The sequence below is a fragment of the Protopterus annectens genome, chromosome 1.part2 (assembly GCF_019279795.1).
Source record: "Protopterus annectens isolate FY-2018-M chromosome 1.part2, PAN1.0, whole genome shotgun sequence".
NCBI classification, from domain to species: Eukaryota; Metazoa; Chordata; order Ceratodontiformes; family Protopteridae; genus Protopterus; species Protopterus annectens.
In genome coordinates, this window is record NC_056727.1 from 841,028,262 (window position 1) to 841,036,163 (window position 7,902).

Below are 7,902 nucleotides of genomic sequence, written 5' to 3' on the forward strand. Positions count from 1 at the left end.
CATTGTGTCAGCTGTTATTCACTGAGGTAGTATAGGACCTCTACATTAATGGGCTTTACTTTGTTGATATCAAATTCACCTAGAATAATTATATTTTCTTATTATTTGTGTGGAATAAAATTGACTGAATCACATAGTTAAATTGCTGTAGAGAGAAAGGAGGCAGGATGTATGTAATAAATAATTGGACATTGTGTATTACTGGGTAAGACAATGTCTCCTAGAAGCTAATTTGTGTGAGGCTTTGATGTGAATAATGCTTGTTTCATAAGTTTCATTTTTAAGTGTGACTTGGATAGCAGTAGGATACCGTCTCCTTTAGCAATGCCTTGTCTGCAGTCAAGAAAATAACTATATCCAGGAAGACGGTGGAGAGAGAGGGATTATCTGGTCTCAGCCATGTTTCAGTAACTGCTAGGAGGTCTGAGTTGTGAATCTCTTTTAGCATTGATTTTATCCATTCTGTTTGCAATGCTTTGGTACTGAGAAGGTAACATGAGAAAGGTTGTGGACCAGGGTTGTGCTTGATATTCCTTTGAAGGAGTATTAGGAAAGATAAGAACTAGCTTGTGTAAGTATTTTTGAAGCTTGAGTTGGTGTTTGATGGGGAGGGTGGATGGGTAGACAATTTTTGACTTCAACGATGAGTAAGTTGGGAATGCTTGGAGAAAAGAAGGAAGGTTAACTGGAGATGTATAGGAAAGCCTGGGAATGCTAAAGGTGAAGAGTATGTAAATGAAGTTGGAGCCTGTAACAGACAGATAGGAGAGATGTCATGTGTTAGTCAATAATAATGACATATGGCATTTTCTCTAGGAAAAAAATCGCTGATATGGCCATTCGCATAATTCCTGGATCGCTCTTTTAGGGTCGATGAAGAGGTATTCACTGTAATGCCTCTTCGATAATATAATATAGACCCAAAAATAAGGTACCAGTCTCTTGTTGGTCTGCTTTTAATGAGTGGCAAGTTGAATTTAAAAATAAGTAAAAGAAATCTGCAATTAGAAGTCTAAAATAGAATTCAGTTAGATTAAAAGCACAGGTACAGGCAGCTAATAAAACAGTACAATATGTTATAAAAATGTGCAGAAGGTAAATCTTGTGATCCCTGGCATCTCCTTTACAAGAGAAAAAAATGAAAATAATTTAGCTTGATTCCTCTGACGATGACTGGCCTCTGATTCCTTCAGCTACCCCCCCACACACACACACCCACACACCACACCCACACACGCATACACACACACACACACACACACACACACACACACACACACACACACACACACACACACACACACTCACACCTTATGACCATTCTGCTTCTTATGAAGTAGACAGCCTTGCCTCTTTCACGGTGGGAGAATAATTCACAATCATGCATCTGTAATAAAGCATACTGGTAAATTAAAATGATTTGGCAGTAAAAGCACCCTTTCAAAATCAACTACATTAAGGAAGTTTGAAAAGTTAGTTACTCCATTTCCAATATTCATTGATGGAGAAAAATGTAGGACCGAGGATGCGTCAGATTCTGTCATCAAAGGTACAGTAAAGGGTTCAGGAAATTCTTAACAAGCAAAAATAATGAAAAGGTATTTGGTTGGTCAGTGGCTGCAGTTTAATGGATCAAACATTTTCTGAATAGCTATAGCAATAATGTAAAACAATTAAGTTTCATATGTTCGAGGAGACAAGACATTGATTGCCTAGTCTCCCATGTTTGTGTGTTCTTTGCAGTAAAGGAGATTACACAACCTGTAATTTTTGTATTTGATTAGTATACCCCTACAAAGCATATGTATAATTAAATTGCTTGGTTTCTTCCTGCAATCACAGTTCAGCTATTCTTTGTATTCTAACTAGGCTATATGATTGTATCAGTGAAATGTATAACCTCTATTTCATTTTGTACTTGTATCTGAGATTTGAATCAGTATTTGTATCTGTATATTTTATATGTATCTTATGGTAATTTATAAATGTGGAGCTTTTGTCCCTAGGCCTCCTCTGAAAAAGAGCATTTTGTCCAGTCAGACTTTCATGGTAAAGGAATGTAAAACAAATAATTTTTCCCTGCTGGCCTGTTCTGCTTGATATTATTTATGAATTTAACAGAAGGAAGAGAGAGAGAAAGAAAAAATAATGTAAGTGGTAGATTTAAATGTCTGTTGTATATGTTTCTATAAAGTATTTTTTTTTGGTTTTGTACATATATTTATGGACAAGCAAGTTAAGGACACGATCCATTTTTTTAGTCTCTCCTTACGTCAAATTTGTATGTAAATCAGAAAATGTACATATGGTTCTTATTAAATGTCACTTAGTCAAATGTTTGCCTCTGTATAGCATTTATTTTACTTTTCTTTGCATATAAAACACTTAAGAAACACTTCCAAACAAAAAAAAATCTTATACATAATACTGTATATTGTAGCTATGCTTCCTTACTTCCTATCAATAAAGCTGGTTTAAGACATTTTGTTATTAAATGCAGTGTTTATGAGGATTTTTTTCACACACACACACACACACACACACACACACACACACACACACACACACACACACACACACACACACACACACACACACACACACACACACACACACAAACACACACACACACACATACCTCTCAACTGTACAGATTTTCACAGAATGTCCAGATTTTTGCTTCATATTTTTGGTCAATTTTTCATAAAATTATAGTTGTTTAGCAAAAGTAGTGGTAAATCATTAAAGACTAAAGTTAGAAACTAATGAGAGACATTTGAGTTTCAGAATTCATACCCTTCAGAAAATTCATGATAATGCAAAACCTGTTATTCTATCAACTTTCTAAGTTTGTAAGAGCAATATTTATTAAAATTGTCCCTATTTTGGGGCATTTGTCCCACTTTTATTTATGGCTTTTTTCACATTTCTTGCTCTAAGAGGTTTAGAGGTATAACACACACACACACACACACACACACACACACACACACACACACACACACACACACACACATGCACTCAATCCTATTTTACCTGTTCCATAACTAACTCTCTCCCCTTATGTAACCACTTACCTCTTAACTGCTGCCAAGGGATTGCTCCCTTGCTCTCACTCTTCACTCTCTCACTAATACGCAGAGTCTCTTCCTCATTCCTACCTGCATTCACTCACACATCACTCTCACTCTTCATTCTCTCTGTCACACACACAGGCACTTCCTCATTCATACCTGCATTCACCCACACATATCGCTCTCACTCTTCATTCTCTCTCTCACACACAGTCACTTCCTCATTCATACCTGCATTCACTCACACATCACTCTCACTCTCCTGGTCTCTCTCACACACAGTCACTTCCTCATTCATACCTGCATTCACTCACACATCACTCTCACTCTTCATTCTCTCTCTCACACACACAGGCACTTCCTCATTCATACCTGCATTCACTCACATATCGCTCTCACTCTTCATTCTCTCTCTCACACACACAGGCACTTCCTCATTCATACCTGCATTCACTCACATATCGCTCTCACTCTTCATTCTCTCTCTCACACACACAGGCACTTCCTCATTCCTACCTGCATTCACTCACATATCGCTCTCACTCTTCATTCTCTCTCTCACACACACAGTCACTTCCTCATTCATACCTGCATTCACTCACACATCACTCTCACTCTCCTGATCTCTCTCCTACACAGTCACTTCCTCATTCATACCTGCATTCACTCACACATCACTCTCACTCTCCTGATCTCTCTCACACACAGTCACTTCCTCATTCATACCTGCATTCAATCACACATCACTCTCACTCTCTCTCGATCTCACACACACACACACACACACACACATTTGGGCAGCTTCAACGATTAAAATTTTTTTCATATTATTTCCGACTTTGCGGCAGACAGTTCGTATATATGGATTGTCTACATGTCATATACCCATAACCTGGGGACTGCCTGCATATCAATATCTATCTATCCCTATCTACATATCTATATCTATATCTATCTAGCGATATCTATCTATATTTATATATATATATATATATATATATATATATATATATATATATATACATAGTATAGATATATATATATATATATATATATATATATATATATATATATATATATATATATATATATATATATATATATATATATATATATAAATATATTTAGATATATATATATATATATATCTATATATATATATATATATATATATATATATATATATATTATGTACATAATATGTCTAGGCTTGCTATCACATGGCTGAAGCCCATAATCCTGAAATGAGTAATACCTGTAACATAAAATGAACTATGATGAATTTCTGGACCCCCCCCCCCCCAGACCCATATTAGCACTTGTTCCTGAGTTTACACTTTCGCCACCCCCTTAGATTAGTTCCCTGTGCCTCTGTCCAGCAGATCCACTGAAGTGATCCCTGGGGTAAACTTTCTATTTCCCATCCACTCGTCAAGGTTTCTCTTGAAGAGTGTTAGCAAGGAGCTCTGCCTAATGTAGATTGGAATCTTGTTCCAAAGCATGGGAAGTCTCTGTGACAGGAATCTATCCCTCCAGCATGTCCTATTTATTGTTGTGGTGAGGTTTAGATCCCTAGAGCGTGTGGCTTGAGGGGATAAGCTTTTCTTTTGGTTGAGCATGTCGATCAGTTCTGGGTTGGACATGGCCTTATATGTCAGGCAGAGATCACCACTGAGTAGGTGGTATGCAACCGAGTACAGCTGGAGTTTCTTCAGTCGAGCTGCATAGGGCATCTGTTTGTTGCCAGTGACCCTCTTGGTGAGGTACTTCTGTGGTCTTTCCAGCTGTTGCAGGTGTCTTGAAGATACATCCCAAATGGTGTGTTGTACTCTATGATGGGTCTGATGAGCGATGAGTAGAGGGGTACAATGACCTCTTTTTATCTGGATGCGAACCCTTTTGTGATAAGGTGTGCCATGCAGAAGGATTTTCTAACCACTTTATCAAAGGAGAGTTTACTATCTACTTGGGTCCCCAGATCCCTTATTACGTCTTCCCTATTTAGGGGACTACCACCTATGTGGTAGTTTGTGGGTACTTTGTTTTTCCAAAGGGGATGACTATGCACTTTTTGGCATTTAGCTTGAGGCCGTGATTTTGACACCAGGTGTCCGTCCCAGTGAGGGCCTTTTGGAGGATGTCTGTGTCAGCCAGAGAGTCAATTATAGCCCCTAGTTTGCAGTCATCTGCGAACTTGGTCAGTCATAGTCCTCATCTGCTTGCCTGTACCTCTGAGAAGTATATGCTGAACAGAATGGGTCCTAGGCCTGAGCCCTGGGGAACACCACTTGTAACCGGTTTAGAGTCAGACCAAGCTCTCACAACTCTTACCATGTGGGTTCAGTCCATGAGCCAGTTGGCGACCCATCTTGTGATGTAGGGGTTTATGTTCAGGCTGGTGAGCTTGTCTATAATACCAGAATGGGGAATGGTGTCAAAGGCCTTTGCGAGGTCTAGGTAGGCTGTGTGTACCACCTTTCCCTCGTCTATAGCCTTGGTAACTGTCTCAAAGAAGTCCACCAGGTTTAGAAGGCATGATCTGCCCTTAACAAAGCCAAACTGGGTAGGGTCCAGTGTTTGGAGGTTCCTAATGTCTCTGTTAATGAGTTCCATGATGATGCGCTCCATAGCCTTTCAGACCAAGCTAGTCAGGCTTCTAGGGCGATAGTTCCCAGGGTCTGTTGTGGCTTCACCTTTGTGGAGTGGAATAACCATTGCTGTGCGCCACTCGATGGGTATGTAACCTGTGGCGAGGCTGAGTTTGAACAGTGTGTTTAGGTGAGGGGTTAGTTTGTCTTTGAGCTCATGTAGGACGCAGCCTGGGACTCTGTCTGGTCCCATTGATGCTGTGTTTTTGGCTTTGGAGAGGGCTGTTTTAACCTGAGTGTCTGTGATTTCATGAGCTATACATTCTTCTGGTATGGTTATGGGCCCTTTTGGGGGTGAGAGGGGGGTGACGTTTGCATTGAGCCTGTCTGCCAGGATGTTGGCAATATCAGTTGGTTCAGTGTATTTTGTACCATTCTGCACTAACTCCGAGCAGATCTGAGCATTGCCACTTAGGCTCTTGACAAAGCTAAAGAATGCCTTGTGGTTATCTTTGGAGTCCTTGGCAATTTTTCTTTCAAAGCTCGCCTTGGACGATTTTATGAGGGATCGTAGTTTCTTGCTGATACTGATCAGGGTTGTCTTCCCTTCTTGGGATTTTACTCTTTTCTGTACTAGTTTCCTCCTTCTATTGTATAGCTTGTTTATGGCAGGGGTCCACCAGACTGGTTTCCTTTTCTTGGAGGAGTGAGTCTTGGTTTTGTTTGGGATAGCACGATCCATGCATTCTTGTAGATGCCCGTAGAATGCATTAGTAAAGGATTTTGCAGCTTGGACAATGTTATCCTTTAGCATGGGGGCTTTGAAACATTCCACCTCAGTCTTAAGTAACGTGAAGTTTGATTTTGAAAAGTTTTTCATAGTAGTTTCCTTGTCCGGGGGTGGGGGTGGGGGCGGAATGTGGATATCCAAAGTGATTTGTTTATGGTCAGATCTAACCAGTGAGGGGGTGACCTCCGGTGTGGAGCACCAGTCGCCCATGTTAGTGATGACCAGGTCCAATATGTTGTCACCTCTGGTGGGAGTGTTGACCAGTTGATCCAGGGCATTTGAGTTTATAAATTCTAGGAAATGTTGGGCAAGGGAGTTAGTACTTGAGTAGTTCTCCCAATTAATGTTTGGGTAACTGAAATCACCCAATATTAGGGTGTCTAGTAGGACCTTTATATTTCCCAGTGTTTCCAGAAATGTGGAATGGGGGTCCTGGGACATGGTGGGTGATCTGTAGCAAGCTACAATTTGAATTGCAGTTTTGCCCGTTGTTAGTTGCACGTGGATGATCTCTGAAGCATCGTGCTGTGCCACTAACCTGAAGGTGTGGGTATCCTTGATGAATATGGATACGCCCCCCGCCTTTTGTATTTTGGTCCGGGTTCTGTGGCCGAAATGTATGGTATGAGTTGTAGCCTGGTAGTACTGGGGTGCTCTCTGGAGCCTTAAACCAGGTTTCTGTTACTGCACATATATCGATTTTCTCCATACTGAGGACTGCCTCGAGTGCATGCATTTTGAGGTTTAGACTTCTGGCATTGAGTAGCATCACCCTCAGTTTTTTGTTACTTGTGCTATTTATGGTGGTGGGTTTGTCTTTTGTCTATTCAGTAATAAAGATTTTAAACATTGGGGTTTTCAGTGTTTCGATCGTCTATTTTTTTTTGTTATTAGGATCACAGAAACTTCAAAAAAGGGTAAAAACCCTTAAATTATGTGATAGTCAATATAATGAAATTCATTTGTTACAGCATTCCACTAACTCTACCAAAAAACAACAGCATTTCAGCATGCAATAAAATACATGCAGCGATAACTTATTTAACTCTCAAATGTATAGGTGCATGTGTAGAAATAAAATGTGAACAGAAAATGGCTGAAGAAAAGACAGTTTTTAAGTTTGTGGATTTGGCTACAGTAGTAATTTGCAGTGGTGTAAATATAGAAGAAGGATTTTAGAGGTGGATAAAATATTTCAAATTGTGGGATGAGTTAAGAAGAAAGAAATGTAAGAATACGGGGTATTTGGAGAATTAAGATTCAGAGGGGAGTGAAGCTGGCATAAGTCAACTCTTGCAACAGTAAAAGACAACCACTTGTACAGAGAAAGTATATTCCTGAACTGATTAACTTTAGCACAAGTGAAAGTAAAAGGAAGACATTTTAAATGGCTCCCAAATATATATACATATATATATATATATATATATATATATATATATATATATAT